At 44.5% G+C, this 12,671-nt stretch overlaps 1 protein-coding gene across 1 annotated transcript in view; it reads left to right on the forward strand.

The window, feature by feature from the left end:
- Positions 1-12,671, forward strand: part of gmds (GDP-mannose 4,6-dehydratase) — a 141,533-nt gene that overhangs the window by 29,311 nt on the left and 99,551 nt on the right. The window lies entirely within an intron of this gene.

A 12,671-nucleotide genomic window follows, 5' to 3' on the forward strand; every position in this document is an offset into this window, starting at 1 on the left:
AGAGCTCCACGGTGATGACCCAAACAACCAGGACCACACACGTGATAATGGCATTTACTTTGGAATAATAATATTAATACATTTCCCGGCACTACTCCTATTTCCTGGCCTTTCCAATAAGCGTCTCCGATCTTTTTATAATGAAATATCTTTGGTTTTGTGGCCACTAAGTGCTGAGGGAAGTAGCCATGTCTTTACCTGTTGGTGATACTCGTCTATATGTCGTTTTCGTGGCTTTGTCGGACCCAGCTAGCTATTGGCTATCTGGAGCCATTTTAATAGAGATAGATGACGGGGATTAAATCTCCATCACAGCTCAGGCTCTGCAACACGTACTCCCATTAAGAATGCAGCGATATCTCTTCCCAATAAGGACAGCACAACATGCCATCACTTTAAGATTGATGACTGGTATTAATGTGGATTTCTTGCTGTGTGTACGTGTGGTTGTTTATAAGTGCTCTGTTAATTTTGGACTATCTGCAATCGCTCCTGTAATATCCGTAACCCCCATTGTACATTGTACAAATGACAGACAAACACAGCCTGTGCTAGATATTGTGGTAAGGTCTTGTATGATTATAATGCCCATTATCGACTTCTGTCTATGTGTGTGTGCGTGTGTGTGTGAATGTGTGTGCGTGTGTGTGCGTGTGTGTGAGTGTACTTGCTGTCGGGATTGTGATTGATCATCTTCTTTTCACTGAGCTGCATACTTTGTGTGTTCAAACAGAGCTGAGTGGACTTGGCTGGTGCTCATAAGAAAATATGAGCTGATTTATGTACTTGAAAGGGAGCCAGCTGTTTCTTAATAAACTGTATGAAATAATAAACTATTATACTGTCTAATACACAGAATAATAGTTTAACAGCAGACGCTAATAACAGTTCAACGATCTACTTATTTGCCCAGGTTGTTCACTTATTTGTCAGCCTATTAATTTAGCAGAACTATTTCCCCCCCTTTTCCCCACTACCTTTAAGAGTATTGTAAGAATTAAGGGGGTGGGTGTTGGGTGGGAGGAAAGAGACAGTAACGGGGGGGGGAGATGGTGAAAGATACATAGGGAGGTGTAGAGATAAGAAAGTACTAGTGTCTCCAATCTGCTCCAGATGAAAGCTATTGGTGTGACAGGGTTTGCGAAAGGATGGAAAAGGTTGAGCGCTCCCACATCACACCGTCTTCTGTGAGTCGGCCTCCTCGCGCTGTCAGACGAGCCATCGGCACAGACGTGGGGAGACGAGCGTCGACACATGCATGAGGTCAAAAGTCATACACCTACTTGACTGGGGCGAAGGTTGCTTTGACAGATTGGTTTGCCCTGCCCTCCCTGTCTTAATGTGCTGTCTTTGTTTTAGCAGTGTGCCAATGTAGGGTGGGTCCAGTATCACCTGAACCTATCTCCTTCACTAGATTCAGATTTATATGTCAAACCACACAACCAGGCTTTATATTAAAGGATCATTTTACTTTTTAGCGACTGAAACCTATGTAGAGTTAAAGAAATGGCTGGAATAGAAAACCTTTTTCTTACCTGTTGTTCTAAGTCGTTTACGCAAAGTTTAATATTTCAAAACAATCTAAAACCATTGTTGCTGAAATCCAAGCAGCACTGACATTGCTGGTCATTGCTCCCTATAGAATAAACCATATTAAGATGAACATCTTCCCAAGGGGGTTTTGTTTTTCTTTCACAAATACATCTTTTAAGGGACCGGATGAAAGCATCTCGTCTTTTATCAGGAAGAGCTTCATCCCCGGGATTAGGAAATTACATCAAATAGAGACAGAAGAGAGAATGGGGGCTTAGCATGGGGAAACATGTTGTTCTATTATTAGACTTCTATAATCACATTGTGGTAAATTGGGTAATTACCAACATAAAGGAAGCACGAACCAGGCTTTGTGTAATCTTGTGTCTCTATGCTCCCTCTCGGCAAGAAAACCCTGACAGACCCCGTTGTGATAAACACATTCAAAGTATGGTATCATTTTTAGATCCCATTTCAAGTTTAAACATGTTCTAGCTCTATGGCCTATCCCCACCAGTGCCCTTTTCCCACCATCTCTCCCAGACTCCACGCTCCAGTCATGGTTAAGGAAGGGATTAAGTGTTGGCATCTCTATCAACACTGTAGTTTCATCCCTTTTGAAAAACCAGTCACAATACTCTGGTGGAGATATTTCTATAGATGTCTCCAGGTGTGTAATCTTGTTAAGAAGCCATTTATTCCCATCTCATCTCCACCAGAGCGGGGTTGGATAGAGGAATTTATAGGTTTATAGAGGAACTTATAATTTGGGACCCTCTACGTTGAGACCTGATGTTCATACGATACAAATGAATACAAGAAAAGTCTTTGCCTATATGTTCACTTCTTGAATCACCTTTGGGTGCGGTTGAGTAAATAATTTGCGACTGACATTGCTGATGAATTATGCTTGTCTGCAGTTTCATGAATCAGATAAGATCCACACATCCTCTGGTCTCTCTTTTCTCTCTCTGCCCTATTTTTGTCGTCTTAACCCAGATGGTTGAGATAGACGCTGCCCACCCTGAGTTGGTTTCTGCTCGTGGTGAAACCAGGGAATTCTTATACCGTCGCTGTAGGTCATCTTTGAAAAGATCTCTAGTGGTACGCAGATACGAGCACACCCAAGATTCACATTACCTGAAGGGTAGCTCCTGGATGGTCTGGTCTTACAGGTGATCATAGTTTGATGCCATAGCCTGTCACCGTCTGTCACTATTGGTACAATCGGTTGTGTTGACTCAATGGAAATCTGCCAAACCAGAATTACTCTTTAAATGGAAAGTGTTACGGCTCATTTCAAGCTTGAAAAAACTGCTCCACAAGGGGGTTCAGTGAGGAAAACAACTGCCAAACAACTCTAGGGTGTTTGTGCTATTGTCAAGCTGTTGAATTCACAGGGTTACAACTCACCCTGTGTGGGGTCAGTGCAGCACAGATGCAGTAATGGGTTAACACAGCAGCAGAGGGTAAAAAAAAAACCACCCAAGAGCCAGTGACCCATCGGTAACATAAAAATAACACCAACGCTGGTTCACGACAAACCGCAGGTACTGGGCAAAGTTAACCCGTTATTGCGTCTATGCTGTATTTCCCCACGCTCGCTCAACTTAGCTCAGTGATTTTAGAGTGAAGGATGAAAGGATGTGTAATGCTCTCTTCTTTTTCCCACTGTACTGCTGACACAGCAATGCTATTCATCCAAAGTCTTTTCTCAAGCAAATGTGCATGTGTAAAAAAGCACAAGAAAAAGCTGGATGGAAGATGTGATGAAATGAATCCCAAGTTTAAGACCAAGTGATGTCGTTGAAAGCTCTAGGTAAAGGTAGTACATTGATGTTGAGTCAAGATAAACGATTAGAAATGTAGTATTGTTTTTGTTTTGTTGAGTTTTGGAAAGGTCATCAACCCATTCGCACAACGTGAACTTTCCGGAAATGTTTACTGCTCTTATTCTCTGACATTTGTATTAGGGGCTCTAGCAGGAAAAGCTCTGGAAACTGTCAGGCGCATGTGACTGGGGACATTTGTGTTCTCTCGTACAGCGCATCTGGGAAATTTCTGGAAAAATGTCCTGACTTCAGTGCGTGTCTGAAAGCAGCAGTAGATGCCTGTAAACCTCTGGTTTCAATATGGCTTTGTGCTCACATTCCCTGTAATTGAAATGACCCTGATAGACTCACAACCAAGACAACGCAGCACATCAACAGCCTTAATGAGCCACTCTCAGCGACTCCAAGGCAGACGGGGAGGTATTTATAACCAAACAGCCACCGTCTAACTGCCCGGCCGTAACCTGGATCCTGCTCACGCTCCTTTCTCATCATGCAGCTGTGGTGCTGCTGCCGCTGTCCAGGGGGTCCTGGGTGAGCTGGGATAGACAGGCTGGGGTTTGAGGTGGAGAGGGAGTGCAGAGGGAGGGGGGGGAGGTTGTGTAAATCAGGCATAATGTTGGATCAGAATCTGAGCTCCGTTTTGGTCACATGGCTCTGTGACAGCTACCAGAGTAGCCAGAGTGTGTGTGGGTTTGCGTTATTGTGGTCGACTGTGGTCTGTGTGTGTATTTACGGGCGAGTGTGTGTTCTCGCAGCAGTGTGTGTGTGTGTGTGTGTGTGTGTGTGTGCGTGTGCGCGCGTGTGCGAGTCCTGCATGTGTGTAACTGAAGAGTGTTTGCACCTGCCGGGGCGGTGGTCCCCAAACTTCATTTCTATTTAAGGATCTTGCAAGCAGCAGCATTGCAGGGATCTGTGTGTGTGTGTGTGTGTGTGTGTGTGTGTGTGTGTGTGTGTGTGTGTGTGTGTGTGTGTGTGTGTGTGTGTGTGTGTGTGTGTGTGTGTGTGTGTGTGTGTGTGTGTGTGTGTGTGTGTGTGAGAGAGGGTGGAGGGGGTGGAGGGGGTGATGGCTTCCTCCGCTCACAAGGACAACATTCATCAAGTGCAGAGAGGGGTAGGAGTGTGAGCGGGGGGGGGGGGGGGGTCGACAGGGGTGCTGCCAGATTTAAGTGGGGTCTGTGGGCGTGTGAGGTGAGCAAGGGAGGATGGAGAGGGATGGGAGAGGGGAGGGGGGGGGGGACAGGGTGGAAAGAATGTGCCAATTTGTCAAATCTTACTTCCCCCCCCCTCCTCTAATCACACATGATGCTGGGTGCTGATTACAGCCAAATGGACCGACAGCAGCAGCAGCTGGAGCTGGGGGGAGAAGATGGAAGTTAGAGGTGTAAGGGGGGGGCAGGTTTGGTCCTGGCAGGGGGTCTCAGATGTGGGAGGTCCGTCTTCACCTCTCGTGTTGAACTTTGAAGTCATCTGGACCTGGGCAGCTGATAAAGAGTGTGAGGAGAAACACCCGGAGAGATGCAGAGGAAGAAGAAAGAGAGATGCTATCTGTTGTTAATGATGCTGTAGGTCGTCACCTGTCAGTGTTTTTCTGTTTCCTGTCTTTAGGTTTTCAGGATGATGGTTGAATCTCTCTTCAGTTTTTCGTATAAAGTGTGAAATGTACATTTTTCTGTTGCCATCTGTTACTTTATAGACCAATCAAGCTGTTTGCAGAGGGAGTGGTTAGCAAATTAACAAACTCTGGATGCTCAGAGCTGGTTTGTGGTTTTTTTACCGTGGAGCCTGGATTTTGTCGCGTTCAGCTGATGTCGGACGCAAGAACAGAACATAATTTTATTCTCATGAAGTCAACAGCATCCATCCATCCAGCCATTCACTCTTTAATTCCTTATGCCACTGGTTGTATCGTGAACACGACTTTGCACTTGCAACAAAAATCCACCGGTAAAAGGGTTTGGCTGATTCTACCTGTGCACTCGTGTGTGTCAGTGCGTGCGTGTGCGTGTGTGCGTGTGTGTGTGCGCGCATTAGGTGATCGCTCCCCACAGCCACGGGGCATGACCGCAACCCGCTGCTGTCAGACCCGTTGCCATGTTTACACGCGTGTTTATATTTGTGAGGGAGGAGGTTGTGATTGACAGTGAATGTCCTCAGGCTAGACCAGGCGATTGAGAGAAGGGAGAGGAATGAAACGATTCCTCTTTTCTTGATTGACTTTTCCAGACAGGCTCTATTCCAGGCGCTCTTATCCAACGCTAAAGGAATGAGGTGCAGGACTACACCTCCGCTGTCTGCTCTCCGAAAAACACTTCTTTTTAAACTCGTCAGTTATTGTCTGGCTTTCCCCTTTAGCCTTTTTAGATTTTCTACTACTTGCTAATAATTAACTATTGTTAACAGTAGAAACTCCATCTTTTGCGTATGAAATTGTTGATGATTGATCAATTGTTTGACTCAGTTACTGCATTGACCAACAATTCCAATTATTGACAAATAAATATATTTTACTTTGGCATTTGGCAAGTTATCTCTTTAGATATCAACATTTTTTGACCTGAGTTTTGATTATAAAGAATAAAAGATAGTTAGAGGACGAGTTAGAGGACGAGTGTGAGAACGTCTCCAGAATCCAGTCGTGCAGCAGGCTACTGGGGAAACGATCACATTAGAATGATGGGAGTATTGGCCCGTAAATCGTCTGCATTGGCTCAGGCACATGTTTAAGTTTCCTGCATTCTGCTGCCCTGAGAGATGGAGCGGTGGCAGCACTGATGGAGAGATCGGCCACCACCTGTTCTCTTGGACGCCATCAGGAGCAAACATGGCAGACTGAAGGAGAGAAGGAGCGAGGGAGGCTCAGAGCCGGGAGGCAGACGGGGACTTTCCAGACTCCACTGCGTGATTTCTGAGTCTGACAGCCGATCTGCAACTCTCCGTCAGTCTTACCTGTCCTGACATACGCTCCTGCAACGCGCATCTCTCCACACATGTACTACCCACGTCTCCACCTGATCTGTTTGACTTGTATTTGTTCATTGCCATAGCTGCAGCGGCCTCCGCACTAACCGAGCGGTGCCAGCAATTAGACACATAACCACTGAGCTGATACGATCATGATGATGAGTGAACACCATTTTTCTGAGGTGGTATTCGTGGGTGGATGCATGTCACGACCAGGATCAGAGCCCGGATTTGAAAACTTGTTTTTGACCTCGAAATTGCTGCTGTGTTTGTTTTTATAATCCCGTCTTTTTAAGATCTCTTCAAAGCAAATCAACATTTCGGAGTTCAGCCTCACATTCTGCAAGTTAAACAGAGAAAAGCCACAATAAAGAGAAGAGGCTGGAGGAGACAATCTTTCCATGTTCTGTTTGACAGGCGGTTACCAAGTAAAACATGAAGCTATTTTCAGTGTTAATTTTAATTCCACAATTAAGTTAAACTCAGATGTTCCTGAATCTGTCAACGCAACAGGATGAGCTCATGTTGTCACATTTGAACAAATTGTTGATTTTTCTATAAAGAGCTGATTGCTGATCTGTTGTTGCTCATTTAAAACTACAGGAGCTTTTTCTACAATTATATCTAAAGCTGCATTTCTACCAAAAGCACCTGCAGCTTTAAGTCTATAGGAACTAAAATGTCCCTGCAGACCATTGCTCACCTGCATTTTAACCACGGTCCAAAGACCAGGGGAGATTACACAAATTATCCTGCTGACGTTTAAACAGCTAATGGCTACAACGAGCTGTTCCACTCCGGTCCACCTGGCATGACGATGCTTTATAAATCGAGCAACGCTACAACAACAGTTAACGGGAGATTCCAGCTGTAGATCGGAGAGGAGACGACAAAGAGGATTCAAAACAGACGAAATCGTAGACTTAATACAAAGAAAAGATTTTACGACATACCGTGGAGATTGTCTACAGGTGGAATAAAATGCAGCATTACCCAACCAGTCAGTTCCTCCACTTTTATTAAGTCCTACCCTCCTGAGAAGAGACTTTTTGGGGGAGAAAAGCTTAATTTAGACCATTTCTGTGGAGAAGGACAGAGTTCCTGCAAAGCTACCTTGTTCCTGGAGAAAAGCTCCTGCAGGGGAACTGCAAATTAATTGTCTCCCAAATCTCCCTACTTTTCTCTGATGGCGTTTTCATCACCAATTGATCTGCATATGAAAAGCAAATCAAGCTGCTTGTTGTTCTCGTACCAGAACTTCAGTTGTTATTGTCCGGTTGTTGAGCGTATTTGGTTACGTCAGGAATCATTCATCCACTCGTGTGGCCATCGCTGTTGTTTCAGTCTGAAGTTTTCATCCGTTTAAAGAGTTGAGACTTTCTTTGGTTTATTATCAGTCACATTTGTGTAATGTTCAGTTCTTCATATGTTATTGTTTGAAGCAATATGCCCTATATCCTTTATGGACACACAAAGTATGGGGGTGAAGCACATGCATGCATCTTTCATGCAGGACTGAGTTTGTGCCCCATCACAGAAACTTATCTTTTCTCAACCGTTACCACAGTGAGTGTGTGTTCTGCAGGTTTTGCAGCCGTGGGAAGTTTAATTTCAGCTTTTGTAATGAAAAGGTCAACGTCACGCATCACGTCCTGTGGGCGACGCTTGTTTCTTCCTTTGTAACATAGTGTGCGTCTGCTTTTGTCACAGCCATTGGCTGTTACGCAGTAAAACGACTTACATAAACCCTGTGAAAAATGTAAACCATGCTATTCTTGGAGCTCCGGCCGAGCAGACGCTCTATTTACAAACTCACTACGTGGATTTCCTTCAGGTGCGCTCTGTAATTAAAGCTCTTCAGACGCTCGTATTGTTTCCGCTCGTCACTGGCTCTATATTTAGTCGTCAGCCTTCACCTGCCACAAAAAGCTTGGTTATGAGGGAATTTGCGGAATGAAAAGGGCGTGTGTGTGTTTGTGTTTGTGTGTGTGTGTGTGTGTGCATGCCTGTGATGTCTGGAAGCGGCGGCCGCAGCTCTGGGGAAGTGTCACCTGTCTCATCGTCGTACCTGCAGTGTTGTGAAGGCCGGCGACTGATGTTGTGATAAAACTTTTAGAAACACTCGGTTTCCAGCGAGAAAACACTCGGATCAAAGAGCCAGCACAGGTTCCAGCTGGATGACGCAATGTCATAGATCCACTGTTCACATCTCTCACTCTCCCACTTCTCTTTGTATTCTACTGTGTCTGCGCTTCGGAGAAAGACAAATGGGCACACAGCGAGGAAAGAAATGGCACTTTTGTTTTTCTAAAAGGTGTGTGTTGGTGTGTGTTGGTGGGTGTGTGTGTGTGTGTCTGCGTATGTGTGAACTTGAGTGACACAAATCCAACAAGACAGAACTGGAGGTGAGAGATTCCCCTCGAGGTTCATCACAACACAGCTCCACCCGATGATGGAGGAACAGTGGTGTTTGCAGACTGGGATGTTAGCGTGGGCCGGCACACAGCAACAGTAGCTCAGGCTACAACAGGTCGCTGGTGAAAACATGGAAAAGTAATGTCACATCGTCGAATGACACATTGCACGACGCAAGGATTTAGATTTAGATTTTCTTCAGTGCATTTCTTCAACTATTTTTTGTGGCCGTGACGTCATAATAGTTAATTGACTCTTTCAGGACAGAAGTATTATGCACTGTTTTGAATGTGAACCTAAACAGAAAAATTGCACGAGGGTTCTCCTGATTCATTTCAAACACAAAGAGGATTTTTCCTAAATCTTGCCCGAGCAGCTTCATCATTTGCCACGTAAACTGGGCTTTTATCGTCACATTTAGCCAGAATGAGGCAAAAAGTAGTTCCAAGTAAATCAACAAACAACGAAATGGTTAAAAATTGTCTCACAGACTCTCAGAGAATTAAAACCGCATGCATTAGCACTTGCAAACAAAAGTTGATCATCCCACTTATTAAAACTTCCTTCAGACAATAATTTCACTTTAATGATGCAAAAAAATATGACTTATCAAACCAGGGAGAGGATCAGCGCTGCGCTAAGCTTCATGTCTTCAGGGGAAAGAGGGGTTAGTGTACAGTATTGTCTTTGTAATGCAGATGAGTGACACTGTAAGTCGAGCTGATGAAAGTGGAGTAATTGACCTGTTTGGGTTGCCAGGTCAGGTCTTAACTTCTCTCTCTCTCTCTCTCTCTCTCTCTCTCTCTCTCTCTCTCTCTCTCGCTCTCTCTCTCTCTCTCTCTCTCTCTCTCTCTCTCTCCCTCTCTCCCTCTCCCTCTCCCCTGGAGGGATTTCAGCTCGTTTGTTTTTGCCCTGTCAACACACGACTGCTCTAATTTCAGTTGGCCTGTAATGTGATGAGTAAAGATGTAATATACTTTTATATTTAAATCACATGTAAGTGAGGTTAAGCACTTAAAAAAATGCACTGTTCTTCTTTTATACTTGTTCTCGTAAAAAAGTACTGGAGCGATTTTCACCAAACTAGGTGGAGACCTGAGGCACGAGCCAGGAAACTAGAGATCTGATTAGAGGTGAAACACTTTCCTCAACACTGATGCAGCGACATCGACGTGTTGGACAGTTCCTCAGGAAGTACCGTCTGGATCACACCGGTTTACGATTGGTTGGCCTTGGCGGAGGAATGCGCTCCGCCGAGTGCCATTCTGCTTTATTTGTTTTTAAAGAAACTTTACCCTTCTACGTGTTGAAAATCAGTGGATTCAGATCATCTCGGCCATTTTTGGTCCATTATTCTCGAGCGATTTACTTTTTTCAACGCGCACAATAATTACTACATTCTTCTACCGCTGTGTATATACAGCATAATGCCTATTCCATAGTGAAGGCCATGTGGGTACGCAGAGAGAGGGCATGGCTGATATTTATACATCTGCCAAAGCACACACTGACACTCACACACACAAACACACACATGTACAGAGTCACATTCCCCAGTTCCAAGCATGCATTTCCACAGGCCTTGTGTGAGCAGGAAAGAAATGAAACCACCGAGCGCAGCACGTGTATCCTGTACATTTAGAACCTTTTTTAAGAGGATCGCTTTTTTCAGGTGGGGATATTTGCGGCAGACCCCCAATGCTGACAGAGCCTGGCTCGCTTCCCAGAACAGAACAATATCTGCCAGGTCGACTGAGGGGCCCCGCAGCCCCCCCCCCCCCAGACACACACACACACACACACCATATATATACACACTCACAGACCCCGGTGAGCACTAACGTCTGGCCTTTAAACCGTCAGCGCTCAGGCCTTGCCTTACATAATGACAGAGAATGGAGGCATTAAGGCAATTTGTTTGATTTAAGTTGTCAAGGCGTCCTGGACCCTGCCCCTCTCAGCTGGTTTTGATACCCATAGTCCGTGTGTGTGTTGTAGACCTTGTCTGTGGAGGAAAAACAAGAGGTAAGGACAGACTCAGAAAGAGGGGGGGTGTCTGAGCAGTGACAGCAGGAGGAGGAGAAGAGGGAGGAAGAAAGTATAGAGGAGGGGAGGAGCTGAGCACAGGGAAGGAGGAAGAGCTCAACCTGAGAGAGCTGGGATTGAAATATGTCCGCTGGTGAGGAGGGAATTTAGTGTGTGTTTTTAGACACAATGATGTGTTAAATTTTTTTATTAATAATAATAATTCATAAATTATACTATGAAGAGCGTAAGGAAATCAAATCCAGGTTTGTATACTACTAATACAGGTTCAAAAAAAGTGTTGAAGTGCTTGAAGATGAGATTAAACCAATAAAACACGAGCAGAGAATATAGAAGAATAATCATACAAATATAACTAAATAAACAAATAGGAATTATTACTGAATATAAGAGCCACTGTCAAACATTTTTAAAAATTTTCATAAACAGAAAAGTTTGAAGAAGGGATTTTAAAGTAAAGAACTATAAAAAATACGTTCAATGGGCAGAGAACTTGGTAATGTGGGGGCTCTGATGTATTGAATCCCAGTGTAAACTTTAGTCTTACATGTTGGTGAATATCACACAGCAGATAATACTGAAACCTTTGTGAAGATCCTAAAGTTCTGAGAGATGTTCGACTCTCACCTCTCTCGTGGATCGGAGTCTGTTTCTAAGCTGTGTGCTGCTGGTGCTGTAGAAAACATCTCTGTGTAACGTAAAGCATGCATCCGTTTGTAAAGTGTCCTGAGACTCTCATAAATGATGTAAATGTAAATGAAAAGGCCTGAATGCAAAGTAAAAGCATGAGTGGAGCGTCACAGGTAATTACACTGAGCTGTGTGTGTAATTGACCCTGATCAAACCTGCTCTGTGTGAGTGTGTGTGTGAGTGCGTGTGCGTGCGTGTGCGTGTGTGCGTGTGCGTGCACGTGTGTGTGTATATGCACCATGAGTGGAATAGAGGCCCAGTGTTCTTGGGTCCCAGCTTTAAATAAGGGGTCTTTATCTGGCCGTGTGTACAGCTCTGGTGTGGAAGCACTAAAGGGCCAAAACGTTTCCTCTGCACACACGTGGCTCAGGCTGCTCGCTCCAGGTGTGGTGACCACTAACCAGCACGCCATTTAACCGTTACGCCTGATTTGGAGCCTGAGGCCGACCTGGCACTCGCACAAGCACAAGAAGTCCAAGTACACAGTGTCACACACACACACACACACACACACACACACACATCCATTTCCAATATAAATGCAATCCCCCCCTCCCGCCTGAGTGTTCATTAAGCTCCCTCCCCTTTTGGCTCTCAGCGGTGGAAACAGGCATTCTGGGAGTTGGAGTGCTCGAGGTACGAGCTTTCTGATTGGCTCTGGTGGAGTTCAGAAATGACACATTCCTCAATAACGTTTGCACCATTGTCACCTCCCACTTTCTGTCTGTGGAGGACTTTTTCTGTCATTTCTGACATTTCATAGAAAATGGCGGCTGTGGCTCAGGGGGGGGTGGATTCATCTAAAACCGTAGATGTGGAAGCAATTATTTAATTGTCATCAAAAGGTGCTACTTTCTTCTACTTGTATGTCGAATACAAAACAGGTGCAAAAGTGGAGTGGGAGTCAGTACAATATGTTGATTAAAATGAAATTAATATAGAACTCACCTGAAATGCAGAAGAGATGATTAGAAAATATATAATGGATTTAAGTTAGACATTAAAATACAATAACACGTCAAATCAAATCGTAACATTGTCCATCGCAGTTATTTTTATTTTTAATCTTTTGGGAAAAGTCGAGTTCAAGACTGAAGTCAAAGTTACGTCCTTGAGGGCAAAGCTAAGTCAGGTTATTTGCTGTCAGTCTGTTTTTTGCAGCTCAGTTATGCAAATTTCGGACATGATACG

The sequence above is a fragment of the Hippoglossus hippoglossus genome, chromosome 4, assembly GCF_009819705.1.
Source record: "Hippoglossus hippoglossus isolate fHipHip1 chromosome 4, fHipHip1.pri, whole genome shotgun sequence".
NCBI classification, from domain to species: Eukaryota; Metazoa; Chordata; class Actinopteri; order Pleuronectiformes; family Pleuronectidae; genus Hippoglossus; species Hippoglossus hippoglossus.